The sequence below is a fragment of the Entelurus aequoreus genome, linkage group LG03 (assembly GCF_033978785.1).
Source record: "Entelurus aequoreus isolate RoL-2023_Sb linkage group LG03, RoL_Eaeq_v1.1, whole genome shotgun sequence".
Lineage (NCBI taxonomy): Eukaryota > Metazoa > Chordata > Actinopteri > Syngnathiformes > Syngnathidae > Entelurus > Entelurus aequoreus.
The window spans coordinates 4,373,789-4,389,309 of record NC_084733.1 but is presented as its reverse complement, the minus strand read 5'-3'; positions in this window follow the sequence as shown (position 1 = coordinate 4,389,309).

Genomic DNA, 15,521 nt, shown 5'->3' with positions numbered 1-15,521 from the left:
CTATTATGTTAGATCCACTATGGACTGGACTCTCACACTATTATGTTAGATCCACTATGGACTGGACTCTCACACTATTATGTTAGATCCACTATGGACTGGACTCTCACTATTATTTTAGATCCATTATGGACTGAACTCTCACACTATTATCTTAGATCCACTATGGACTGGACTCTCACACTATTATGTTAGATCCACTATGGACTGGACTCTCACTATTATGTTAGATCCACTATGGACTGGACTCTCACACTATTATGTTAGATCCACTATGGACTGGACTCTCACTATTATTTTAGATCCACTATGGACTGGACTCTCACTATTATGTTAGATCCACTATGGACTGGACTCTCACTATTATGTTAGATCCACTATGGACTGGACTCTCACTATTATTTTAGATCCACTATGGACTGGACTCTCACTATTATGTTAGATCCACCATGGACTGGACTCTCACTATTATGTTAGATCCACTATGGACTGAACTCTCACACTATTATCTTAGATCCACTATGGACTGGACTCTCACACTATTATGTTAGATCCACTATGGACTGGACTCTCACTATTATGTTAGATCCACTATGGACTGGACTCTCACACTATTATGTTAGATCCACTATGGACTGGACTCCCACTATTATGTTAGATCCACTATGGACTGGACTCTCACTATTATTTTAGATCCATTATGGACTGAACTCTCACACTATTATCTTAGATCCACTATGGACTGGACTCTCACACTATTATGTTAGATCCACTATGGACTGGACTCTCACTATTATGTTAGATCCACTATGGACTGGACTCTCACACTATTATGTTAGATCCACTATGGACTGGACTCTCACACTATTATGTTAGATCCACTATGGACTGGACTCTCACTATTATTTTAGATCCATTATGGACTGAACTCTCACACTATTATCTTAGATCCACTATGGACTGGACTCTCACACTATTATGTTAGATCCACTATGGACTGGACTCTCACTATTATGTTAGATCCACTATGGACTGGACTCTCACACTATTATGTTAGATCCACTATGGACTGGACTCTCACTATTATTTTAGATCCACTATGGACTGGACTCTCACTATTATGTTAGATCCACTATGGACTGGACTCTCACACTATTATGTTAGATCCACTATGGACTGGACTCTCACTATTATGTTAGATCCACTATGGACTGGACTCTCTCACTATTATGTTAGATCCACTATGGACTGGACTCACACTATTATGTTAGATCCACTATGGACTGGACTCTCACACTATTATGTTAGATCCACTATGGACTGGACTCTCACTATTATTTTGGATCCACTATGGACTGGACTCTCACTATTATGTTAGATCCACTATGGACTGGACTCTCACACTATTATGTTAGATCCACTATGGACTGGACTCTCACACTATTATGTTAGATCCACTATGGACTGGACTCTCACTATTATGTTAGATCCACTATGGACTGGACTCTCACTATTATGTTAGATCCACTATGGACTGGACTCTCTCACTATTATTTTAGATCCACTATGGACTGGACTCTCTCACTATTATGTTAGATCCACTATGGACTGGACTCACAATATTATGTTAGATATACCCCACCTACCCTACATACCATCATATACCCTACCTACCCAAGCATTCTATAGTATACCCTACCGAGCTACCCTACATACAATGATATACCTTACCTAATCTAGAGTCTATAATATACCGTAGCGTACCTACCCTAGCATACCCTACCATAGCTACCTACCCGACCAACTCCTCACTCACCTGCCTACGGTGCGTTCCCTTCCCTGCCATACCCATCTGTTGTGTTACCAGGCACATCACACTTCAGCAAAAGGTTCAAATCCGCAGTCAAGCTTGTGAACGTTCTGGATCCAGAGCAGCTTATAGAGATGTTGTGCACTGACGCCCCAACAATGATGGATGCATGTTGGCATGCAGCTGGACACATGAATGATGGATGAATGTCGGCATGCAACTTGACACATGAATTCTCTCATTAAAATATTTTGCTCCGTTGTCACATTTACTGGCTGCGGGCGACGCGCCGGCCAAGGAAATGATTCTTGCTGAAAGTTGAAAGAGAGTATTCTTAAAAAGAGTCGAGCAAAAAAAATAAAAGACACAACCGGCAGTTCAGCAAAATGTTGAGCGCTACAACATTAATGTGTGAGTGCTACACAACATTCACACATTAATATGGTTTTATACACCAAAATTCATCTATTTAGTATTCAACTTCTTCTTCTTCTCCAGATTTTGGCGCGCTCTACCTTCCACATTTTTCACCCGATTCAAAGCGTTCCAACTTCAAACTGTTCAGCCTATTCGGGAATCGCGGGCTTTCCCTTGACAAATTCCAAAAATTCCCAGATTTCCCAGAATTACAGGTTTTCCGGGACATTTTTCCCATTCAGAATGGATTGGCAATTTTTCAAACTTCCACCATTACCAGATCCAGTGCAGCAGCCTAAGCAGGGAAGCCCAGACTTCCCTCTCCCCAGCCACTTCGTCCAGCTCTTCCCGGGGGATCCCGAGGCGTTCCCAGGCCAGCCGGCAGACATAGTCTTCCCAACGTGTCCTGGGTCTTCCCCGTGGCCTCCTACCGGTCAGACGTGCCCTAAACACCTCCCCAGGGAGGCGTTCGGGTGGCATCCTGACCAGATGCCCGAACCACCTCATCTGGCTCCTCTCCATGTGGAGGAGCAACAGCTTTACTTTGAGCTCCTCCCGGATGGCAGAGCTTCTCACCCTATCTCTAAGGGAGAGCCCCGCCATCCGGCGGAGGAAACTCATTTGGGCCGCTTGTACCCGTGATCTTGTCCTTTCGGTCATAACCCAAAGCTCATGACCATAGGTGAGGATGGGAACGTAGGTCGACCGGTAAATTGAGAGCTTTGCCTTCCGGCTCAGCTCCTTCTTCACCACAACAGATCGATACAGCGTCCGCATTACTGAAGACGCCGCACCGATCTGCCTGTCGATCTCACCATCCACTCTTCCCTCACTCGTGAACAAGACTCCGAGGTACTTGAACTTGTAGTGGATTGTCCGAAGCTTAAGCAGGCAACAAAAGTAGTTTAGTACAACAAATGTATTTACCCATTATCAGAAATGCAGGTTGAATTAATTGTCCAATTTAATTTATTGGACATTCAAACTAACACTTTCCCAAGTTCAAAACCAAATTCAGGTTTTCCTGGAAATTCAAACTCTTCAACAATCAAACCATTCCAACATTCAAAATCTTACATTCAAACCATGTCAACATTTAAACCGTTTCCACATCCTCCCTACATTCCATTAGCATTTCAGTTCAGCGTCAGCTCTTCAACATTCAAACTATTCTTACATTCATACTACATTCTGTCAGCATTTCACTTCCACTTCAGCATTGGAACGTTCCTACAGGAATTGCGTGAATTACATTATACCGTACATTATTCCGTACATTAGGCGCACCGGATTATAAGGCGCACCGTAGAGTTTTGAGAAAATGAAAGGATTTTAAGTGCGCCTTAAAGTCGGAAAAATACTGTGATTCCCGTACAAGAAATAACAGAACGTTAGGAAACTTCACATGCGGTGAATCGTTTCAAATCGAATCGTTATACAAATTAAATATTATCGCCCCTGAATTGTATCGGCCATGTCAAACTATGATTCCAGTAGAATCGTCGTTAAAGCGAATCGTTACACCGCTAATCAGCATCAATGTCACCCAAAAGTGGGTGACATTGTTATCACCAGGAAAGATGAGGTCACCTACCTAGGTTCCATTCTAGAGGCTAACCTTTCCTGTGATAAAATGGCAACAAAGGTAATCAAAAAGGTTAACCAACGAATGAGATTCCTCTACAGAATCTCCTCTCTGGTCAACAAAAGCACCTTGAGGATTCTTGCGGGAACTCTCGTTCAACCCTTTTTCGATTACGCATGCACCTCCTGGTACCCTAGCACCTCCAAAACCCTCAAATCTAAACTCCAAACATCTCAGAACAAGCTAGTCAGATTACTTCTAGACCTCCACCCCAGATCCCACCTCACTCCTACCCACTTCTCCAAAGTGGGCTGGCTCAAGGTGGAGGACAGAGTTAAACAACTTGCACTGAGCCTAGTCTATAAAATCCACTACACCTCCCTGATACCGAAGTACATGTCAAACTACTTCCTTAACGTAAATGACCGCCATTACCACAACACCAGGGGGAGCTCCACTAACCACGTTAAACCCAGATTCCGAACTAACAAAGGTCTTAACTCATTCTCTTTTGTATGCCACATCAATGTGGAATGCGCTCCCAACAGGTATAAAAGAAAGGGCATCTCTATCCTCCTTCAAAACCGCAATAAAAGTTCACCTCCAGGCAGCTACAACCCTAAACTAACACCCTCCCCGGATTGCTAATAATCAAATGCTAATAATCAAATGTAAACAATCAAATGCAGATACTTTTTCTTATGCCTTCCGATCTCTCTCTCTCTCTCTCTCTCTCTCTCTCTCTCTCTCTCTCTCTCTCTCTCTCTCTCTCTCTCTCTCTCTCTCTCTCTCTCTCTCTCTATGTCCACTACTTGCTGTCCATATCCTACCCCCTCCCCCCCTCCACACCCCTGATTGTAAATAATGTAAATAATTCAATGTGATTATCTTGTGTGATGACTGTATTATGATGATAGTATATATCAGTGGTCCCCAACCACCGGGCCACGGCCCGGTACCGGTCCGTGGACCGATTGGTACCGGGCCGTGCAAGAAATTAAAAAAAAAATAAAAAAATTATTTATTTTTTTATTTTTTTATTTATTTTTTTTAAATTAAATCAACATAAAAACACTATATATACATATTGTGTATGTGTATGTCAATATAGATCAATACAGTCTGCAGGTATACAGTCCGTAAGCACACATGATTGTATTTCTTTATGAAAAAAAGAAAAAAATAAATAAAAAAATCCCCCCCCCCTCCACACCCCTGATTGTAAATAATGTAAATAATTAAATGTGATTATCTTGTGTGATGACTGTATTATGATGATAGTATATATCAGTGGTCCCCAACCACCGGGCCGCGGCCCGGTACTGGTCCGCGGACCGATTGGTACCGGGCCACGCAAGAAATTAAAAAAAATAATTTTTTAAAAATTTATTTATTTATTTATTTTTTTTAAAAATTTTTTTAAAATTAAATCAACATAAAAACACTATATATACATATTGTGTATGTGTATGTCAATATAGATCAATACAGTCTGCAGGTATACAGTCCGTAAGCACACATGATTGTATTTCTTTATGAAAAAAAAAAAAAAAAAAAAAAAAAAAAGAACCCACCCCCGCCCCTCCACACCCCTGATTGTAAATAATGTAAATAATTCAATGTGATTATCTTGTGTGATGACTGTATTATGATGATAGTATATATCAGTGGTACCCAACCACCGGGCCGCGGACCGATTGGTACCGGGCCGCGCAAGAAATTTAATTTTTTTTTTTTTTTTTAATTAAATCAACATAAAAACACTATATATACATATTGTGTATGTGTATGTCAATATAGATCAATACAGTCTGCAGGTATACAGTCCGTAAGCACACATGATTGTATTTCTTTATGAAAAAAAAAAATAAAAAAAAAATCCCCCCCCCCGGTCCGTGGGACAAATTTTCAAGCGTTGACCGGTCCCCAGCTACAAAAAGGTTGGGGACCACTGGTATATATGATAGTATATATCTCTATCATGAATCAATTTAAGTGGACCCCGACTTAAACAAGTTGAAAAACGTATTGGGGTGTTACCATTTAGTGGTCAATTGTACGGAATATGTACTTCACTGTGCAACCTACTAATAAAAGTCTCAATCAATCAATCAATCAATGAATTGTACATGAAAGTCAACTTTGAATTCCCTCCTTAAACGGTGGGGAGGACTGAGGGTGTGGCAGAGAGGCCTGTAACGACATGGGGGTGCTGGGTCCTGCTTGGAGACTATGGAAATGCAGATTGCCTCATTGCAATTCTATTGCCAGGCTCAGCTTTGTGTGTGTGAGTGTGTGTGTGTGTGTGTGTGTGTGTGTGTGTGTGTGTGTGTGTGTGTGTGTGTGTGTGTGTGTGTGTAAGTGTGTGTGTGTGTGTGTGTGAGTGTGTGTGTGTGGCGTCCTTTCATCCCCCAAACGTACCCCCAGGCGAGGCCAGGGCCGTAGAGAAGACTAGAAAGGGGTCGGGGTATATGGTTGCCCGAGCACACATCTTTTGATCTTTCGACTGGCAGTGGAATTTGTTTATTGGCATACGATCGACTCGGATCAGATAGGACTTTATTGTCATTGCACGAGTACAACGAAACTATGTTTTCAGCACAAACCCATTCAAGATGAGACAAACAAACAGTTTACGGGGTTACAGAACAGGAACGCCCCGTAAAAGATAAGAAAAAGGTCAAACGCTGGGGAAGAAGATGAGTAAAAAACTAGTCTGGAGTGGGAAAAAACCTCCATGCCTTGCACACATAAACACGTTACATTTAATCACGACAGACCCCTAAAAGTGTTTGCCAAGATTTCCGTTCATTCGATGTAGCTGTGTGAGAAATTTCAAGTCAGTCCCATTAATGCGGGCGAAAACTTTTGAGGGGTAGAAGAGTTAGCTTAAATGTGGTTCACAAACAAGGACGGGGGCGAGGGTCACCACTTTGTCAACAAATGCCCGAGCAAATTGTTGAAGAACGACATTCTCAACCAGGCTATTGCAAGGAATTTAGGGATTTCACCATCCACGGCCCTTAATGTCATCAAAAGGTTCAGAGAATCTGGAGAAATCACTGCACGTAAGCCGTGATATTACGGACTTTCGATGCCTCAGGCGGTACTACATCAAAAAGCGACATCGTGTGTAAAGGATATCACCACATGGGTTCAGGAACACTGCAGAAAACCACTGTCAGTAACTACAGTTGGTCGCTACATCTGTAAGCGCAAGTTAAAACTATGCTATGCAAAGCGAAAGCCGTTTATCAACAACAACCAGAAACGCCGTAGACTGCCATCATATTGCAGTCTACACGTATCTCTTATGTGTGACCGCCATCATATTGCAGTCTACACTTATCTCTTATGTGTGACTGCCATCATATTGCAGTCTACACGTATCTCTTATGTGTGACCGCCATCATATTGCAGTCTACACTTATCTCTTATGTGTGACTGCCATCATATTGCAGTCTGCACGTATCTCTTATGTGTGACTGCCATCATATTGCAGTCTACACGTATCTCTTATGTGTGACTGCCATCATATTGCAGTCTACACATATCTCTTATGTGTGACTGCCATCATATTGCAGTCTACATGTATCTCTTATGCGTGACTGCCATCATATTGCAGTCTACACGTATCTCTTATGTGTGACTGCCATCATATTGCAGTCTACACGTATCTCTTATGCGTGACTGCCATCATATTGCAGTCTGCACGAATCTCTTATGTGTGACTGCCATCATATTGTGACATTGTTGATTGTCACGTCATGTTCGGATGTACTTTGTGGACGCCGTCTTTGCTCCACAGTAAGTCTTTGCTGTCGTCCAGCATTCTGTTTTTGTGTACTTTGTAGCCGGTTCAGTTTTAGTTTGGTTCTGCATAGCCTCCCTTAAGCTTCAATGCCTTTTCTTAGCGGCACTCACCTTTTGTTTATGTTTGGTTTAAGCATTAGATACCTTTTTTTTACTGCGCCCTGCCTCCCGCTGTTCCCGACATCTACAAAGCAATTAGCCACCTAAAGATATGAAGAGTATTACACGGTTACTCTGCAGACTATAATTACTGCTTTGCAAAAAATATTTTTAATCCAATAGGTGAAATGAGATCATCTGGTGTGCCGTGGGACACCAGTGGTTGAAAAACATGCGGGATGAGGAAAAAAAATAAATAAATAAAATAAAAAAATTTAAAAAAGGCCTTTAAAAATGAAGAGTGGGCATATTGAAACGGGTATAAAAGAGAACGGAGGCACAAACGCAGCTAATTAAATGTAAGTCTAATCGGGTGGGCGGCACTCAGAGACTTTTCAGAAACTTTTTTTTTTTTTTTTTTTTTTTTTTGGTCATTTCCCAGCCCACCCTGGACTTTTTTGTGTGCACAATGCCAAGCCTCATTACTGCCAGGAGGTATGAGCTCCGAGAAGGAGAGGAGGGGGATTTTTTTTTTTCTTACAGCGTTTTATCTTCCAGTAGAATTCATGAATACAGTGCATGAGGAGGAGGGGGGGGGGGGGGGGGTCTAATAACAATAAAGAAAGAGAGGACGTTTGCTGTAAAAGAGGACACTTTTGTCTTGGAGAGCTGATCCTGGATCAGATGTTGTTTCCAAACTCCCGACTTTCTTCCGATCTTTTCCTTGTCCTGACTCTGCTAGCATGCGAGCGCCTGCATGCTATTAGCCCAATTAGCTCGACAATGCCGCCGTGTGTCGTCGTTGTTTGGCAGCTTCTGGTTTCCACGGCAACGTGCCCCTGTTTGCAATCGACCCGCATTTCTGGAGGCCTCTCCTGCGGCCGCTCGCCAACATCCAGTGGAGACCAATGAGCACAGCCTTAACGTACTGTATTACTTTAGAGTAGTCTGTGTACAGCTTGTGTAGCGGTGTACGCTTAAAAAAGAAAAAAAGTGTACGCTGGAAAAATGCAACTCTTACCTTTAAAGATAACAATCGCCAGAATACAGTGAAAATACCAGTGGTACCGCAGTTTACTGTAATTTGCTGTAAAAACTACCGTACATTTTAAGGTAAATAAAAAAAAAAGGCAGATGAATTGCAAAAATTTTACCGTAAAAATAAAAGTGGTACCGATTTTAAATTTACAGTAAAGCACTGTAGATTTTACGGTAAAAAACAAACAAAACTTGCAGCCCAGTTGCCAGAATGTTACTGTAAAAATAACAGTGGTATAAATGTTGAATTTACAGTAATTTGCTGTAAAAACTAACATACATTTTACGATAAAAAAAACTTGCAGTTGAGTTGCAAGATTTTTACCGTAAAAATAACAATGGTACCAATTTTAAAATACACTGTAGATTTTACGATTTACAGTAATTCGCTGTAAAAATACAGTACGTTTTACGATAAAAAAAAAAAACAAACTGGCAGCTGAGTTGCAAGAATTTTACCGGGAAAATAACTGTGGTATCATTTTTAAATTTACAGTAAAGCACTGTAGATTTTATGGTAATAAAAAACTTGCAAGCAGTTGCCAGGATGTTACTGTAGAAATAACAGTGGTATAAATGTTCAATTTACAGTAATTTGCTGTAAAAATTACCGTATGTTTTACGATAAATTTAAAAAAATGGCGGATGAATTGCAAAAATTTTACCGTTAAAAATACAGTAGTACCGATTTTAAATTTACAGTAAAGCAGTGTAGATTTTATGGTAATAAAAAACTTGCAGCCCAGTTGCCAGAATGTTACTGTAAAAATAACAGTGGTATAAATGTTCAATTTACAGTAATTTGCTGTAAAAACTACCGTACATGTTACGATAAAAAACAACTGGCAGTAGAGTTGCAAGAATTTTACCGTGAAAATAACAGTGGTATCATTTTTAAATTTACAGTAAAGCACTGGAGATTTTACGGTAATAAAAAACTTGCAAGCAGTTGCCAGGATGTTACTGTAAAAATAACAGTGGTATAAATGTTCAATTTACAGTAATTTGCTGTAAAAATTACCGTATGTTTTACGATAAATTAAAAAAAATGGCGGATGAATTACAAAAATGTTACCGTTAAAAATACAGTGGTACCGATTTTAAATTTACAGTAAAGCACTGTAGATTTTACGGTAGTAAAAAACTTGCAAGCAGTTGCCAGAATGTTACTGTAAAAATAACAGTGGTATAAATGTTCAATTTACAGTAATTTGCTGTAAAAACTACCGTACGTGTTACGATAAAAAACAACAACTGGCAGTAGAGTTGGAAGAATTTTACCGTAAAAATAACAGTGGTACCGAATTTAAATTTACAGTAAAAAACTGGAGAATTTTCAGTAGAAAAAACTTGCAGCCCAGTTGCCAGAATGTTGGTGTAAAAATAACAGTGGTATAAATGTTGAATTTACAGTAATTTGCTGTAAAAACTAACATACATTTTACGATAAAAAAAACTTGCAGCTCAGTTGCAAGATTTTTACCGTAAAAATAACAATGGTACCATTTTTAAAATACACTGTAGATTTTACGATTTACAGTAATTCGCTGTAAAAATACCGTACGTTTTACGATAAAAAAAAACAAAAAACTGGCAGCTGAGTTGCAAGAATTTTACCGTGAAAATAACAGTGGTATCATTTTTAAATTTACAGTAAAGCACTGTAGATTTTACGGTAATAAAAAACTTGCAGCCCAGTTGCCAGAATGTTACTGTAAAAATAAGAGTTGTATAAATGTTCAATTTACAGTTTTTTGCTGTAAAAACTACCGTACGTGTTACGGTAAATCAATAAAAACTGACAGATGAATTGCAAAAATGTTACCGTAAAAAAAACAGTGGTACCAATTTAAAAATTTACAGTAAAGTACTGTAGATTTTACAGTAGTAAAAACTTGCAACACAGTTGCCAGAATGTTACTGTAAAAATAACAGTGGTATAAATGTTCAATTTACAGTAATTTGCTGTAAAAACGAACATAAATCTTACGATTAAAAAAAAACTTGCAGTTGAGTGGCAAGAATTTTACCGTAAAAATAACAGTGGTACCGATTTTAAATTTACAGTAAAGCACTGTAGATTTTACGGTACAAAAAATAAAACTTGCATCCCAGTTGCCGGAATGTTACTGTAAAAATAATAGTGGTATAAATGTTCAATTTACAGTAATTCACAGTAAAAACTACCGTATGTTTTACGATAAATAAAAAAAACTGGCAGATGAATTGCAAAAATTTTACCGTAAAAATAACAGTGGTACCGATTTTAAATTTACAGTAAAGCACTGGAGATTTTACAGTAGAAAAAACTTGCAGCCCAGTTTCCAGGATGTTATTGTAAAAATAACAATGGTATAAATGTTCAATTTACAGTAATTTGCTGTAAAAACTAACATAAATCTTACGATAAATAAAAAAAACTGGCAGATGAATTGCAAGAATTTTACCGTAAAAATAATAATGGTACCAATTTTAAATTTACAGTAAAGCACTGTAGATTTTATGGTAATAAAAAACTTGCATCCCAGTTGCCAGAATGTTACTGTAAATATAACAGTGGTATAAATGTTCAATTTACAGTAATTCGCTGTAAAAAGTACCGTATGTTTTACGATAAATTAAAAATAACTGGGATATGAATTGCAAAAATTTTACCGTAAAAATAACAGTGGTACCAAATTTAAATTTACAGTAAAGCACTGTAGATTTTACGGTACAAAAAATAAAACTTGCAGCCCAGTTGCCAGAATGTTACTGTAAAAATAACAGTGGTATACATTTTCAATTTACAGTAATTCGCTGTAAAAACTACTGTATGTTTTACGATAAATAAATAAAAACTGACAGATGAATTGCAAAAATTTTACCGTAAAAATAACAGTGGTACCAATTTTAAATTTACAGTAAAGCACTGTAGATTTTACGGTAATAAAAAACTTGCAGCCCAGTTGCCAGAATGTTATTGTAAAAATAACAATGGTATAAATGTTCAATTTACAGTAATTTGCTGTAAAAACTAACATACATCTTATGATAATAAAAAAAACGAGTGCAAGGATTTTACCGTAAAAATAACAGTAGTAACAATTTTTCCCATTTACAGTAAAGCACTGTAAAAACAACAACCATAGATTTTACGGTAAAAAAACAAACTGGTAGCCTAGCCGCCAGAATTTTAAAAGTGGTATTGTTTTTCCATTTACAGTAAAGCAACTTAAAAACGACTGTAGATTTTACAGTAAAAAAACAACAACCCTGCAGCCCAGAATGTTACTGTAAAGATAACAGTGGTATGAATGTTCAATTTACAGTAATTCACTGTCTGTGGTGCCCTCAGGTGGTCAGGAAGCGCGTTCCACAGCGGCGTAGCAGAAAGCCCGGTCCCCCATAGTTTGTAGCGTTGTCCTCGGAGGTTGGAGGAGGTTAGCCTGTCCGGAGCGGAGGTGTGGTGTGAAGGATTTGGTGGTGAGCAGTTCTTTGAGGTAGAGGAGGGGGGGCATTACCATGGTGGGTTAGTAGGGAGACTTTGTATTCAAGCCTGAGTGGAACAGGAAGCCAGTGAAGGGATTTGAGAACGCTCTCCCTGACCACCTGAGGGCACCACAGACTGTGGATGCTTTTAAAAAAAAATATTTTTTTTTAGATATATGCATACTAGTTTTAGCTATTTGGCTGTTCTAGTTTTTAGTTTTTATTTATTTATTTATTATCTTTTTTAATACAGTAGCACTTTGAGATTGTTTACTCAATATAAAGTGCTTTTTACAAATAAAATCTATTATTATGGGTGTGATATGGTCATATTTCCTACCATACTATTCTGTATCATCATGGTCTGGGACTGCACGAGTGCTGCCGGCACTGAGCTACGGTTCACTGAAGGACTGTGACATATTTTTACAGTGCACACCGATTTCCATTGTTGCTAAACTGGGTCACGACTTGCGACGTAACCGCGGCGTGGGAATGGGACGCCGGCGGCACTCGTGCAGCCCCCCCCGCCCCCCCAGGGGCTCTGATGCTGCCGCCACCTCGCTCGTTCCAAAGTCCGGCGATAAAAAAAGAGATGATCAAATAAAAAGCACCCTGGATATGGAGTGCAGGAATGTGTGACGCAGCAAAAAAAAAGGAGCAGGAGAAGGGAAGTGGAGTGTAAAGAGTTAAGTGCGTTTCCTGAGTACAAATTAAAAGCGTCTTGTAATCACAGGGCAGGAATGCAGTCGGGTGTGCTGCTTCGACACTCCACTGCTCTCTGCAGGCCCACACAAAGACGCCTTTTGTTCCGCGCACTCTTCAAAAGCAACGCTCTCTCTCTCCCCCTCCCGCCCTCCTCTTCTTCTGCCCTTTTCTCTCTTCTATCGCTTTCTTTCCGTCGCACCTTTCGCCTTATTTCCCGCCGTCGCCATCAAACAACCACTGGTGTAGCGAGTGTGAGAAGTGGTTTAAAAGCAATGGGAGCCCTGCGGCGTGGAAACGACACCGTCAGGTCATGCTCTCAAGCTCCGCCCCCCTCCACACCTGTTAATTGATGTTTGTTTGACGGCGATGGAGGCGAACACAAACATTGTTCATGATTGCCACGACAGTCGTGCCTCGACTTTTTGAGCTTCTGTAACACGGCTCTTATAACTCAAAACACTCAATGGCGGCCATTGAAACACACTCAAATCAATTTGAAATAAAATAAAACCAAAAAAAAAAAAAAAAAAAAAAATGAAATCAAATAAAACCAAAATACAATGATATTCAATTGAATAATAATAATAATAATAATAATAATAATAATAATAATAATAATAATAATAATAATAATATTAATAAGAGCTGGACGAAGTGGCTGGGGAGAGGGAAGTCTGGGTTTCCCTGCTTAGGCTGCTGCCCCCGCGACCCGACCTCGGATAAGCGGAAGAAGATGGATGGATGGATGGATGGATGGATGGATAATATATTTTATTTGTAAAAAGCACTTTACATTGAGTAAACACCCTCAAAGTGCTACAGTGTATTAAAAAAAAATAAAATAAAAAGATTTAAAAAAAAAAAATAGAAATAAAAACTACAACAGCCAAATAGCTAAAACTAGTATGCATATATCGAAAAGAAAAAAAAAGGCTTTTTTAAAAACCGTCTGTGGTGCCCTCAGGTGGTCAGGGAGAGCGTTCCCCAGACCGGGCGTTTTCTGGGTGTTGTTGATAAATGGCTTTGGCTTTGCATAGTAGAGTTTTAACTTGCACTTACAGATGTAGCGACCAACTGTAGTTACTGACAATGGTTTTTCGAATTGTTCCTGAGCCCATTGTGGTGATATCCTTTACACACTGATGTGGATTTTTGATGCAGTAGCGCCTGAGGGATCCAAGGTGCGTAATATCATGGATTTCTCCAGATTGTCTGAACCTTTTGATGATATTACGGAGCGTAGATGGTGAAATCCCTGAATTCCTTGCAATAGCTTGGTTGAGAAAATGTTGTTCTTCAACAATTTGCTCAGGCATTTGTTGACAAAGTGGTGACCCTCGCCCCCGTCCTTGTTGGTGAACGACCGAGCATTTCACGGAAGCTGCTTTTATACCCAATCATGGCACCCACCTGTTCCCAATTAGCCTGTTCACCTGTGGGATGTTCCAAATAAGTCTTTGACGAGCATTCCTCAACTCTCTCGGTCTTTTTTGCCACTTGTGCCAGCTTTTTTTAAAAAACATGTCGCAGGCATCAAATTCCAAATGAGCTAATATTTGCAAAAAACAACAAGGTTTACCAGTTGGAACTAGGGATGTCCGATAATGGCTTTTTTGCCGATATCTGATATGCCGATATTGTCCAACTCTTTAATTACCGATACCGATATCAACCGATACCGATATCAACCGATATATGCAGTCGTGGAATTAACACATTATTATGCCTAATTTGGACAACCAGGTATGGTGAAGATAAGGTAGTTTTTAAAAAAATGAATCAAATAAAATAAGATAAATAAATTCAAAACATTTTCTTGAATAAAAAGAAAGTAAAACAATATAAAAACAGTTACATAGAAACTAGTAATTAATGAAAATGAGTAAAATTAACTGTTAAAGATTAGTACTATTAGTGGAGCAGCAGCACGCACAATCATGTGTGCTTACGGACTGTATCCCTTGCAGACTGTATTGATATATATTGATATATAATGTAGGAAGCAGAATATTAATAACAGAAAGAAACAACCCTTTTGTGTGAATGAGTGTAAATGGGGGAGGGAGGTTTTTTGGGTTGGTGCACTAATTGTAAGTATCTTGTGTTTTTTATGTGGATTTAATAAAAATAAAAAATAAAAAAAATTAAAAAACGATACTGATAATAAAAAAAACGATACCGATAATTTCCGATATTACATTTTAACGCATTTATCTCTACAAAATATGCAATATTTTCACCCAATAAAATTTTTAAGAGGAATATTTCAGATTATATAATAATTGGAGCCTTAAAAAGGTCAATAACACCATTGATTTTAATTCATTATTATTTTTTGAGCAATGACACTTAAAAACAAATCACACAAAAATTAAAAAAACAAAACAAAAAAAAACAAAAAACGATACTGATAAAAAAAAACCGATACCGCTAATTTCCGATATTACATTTTAACGCATTTATCGTCAGACCACAGAACACTTTTCCACTTTGCGTCAGTCCGTCTTAGATGAGCTCGGGCCCAGCGAAGCCGGCGGGCGTTTCTGGGTGTTGTTGATAAATGGCTTTGGCTTTGCATAA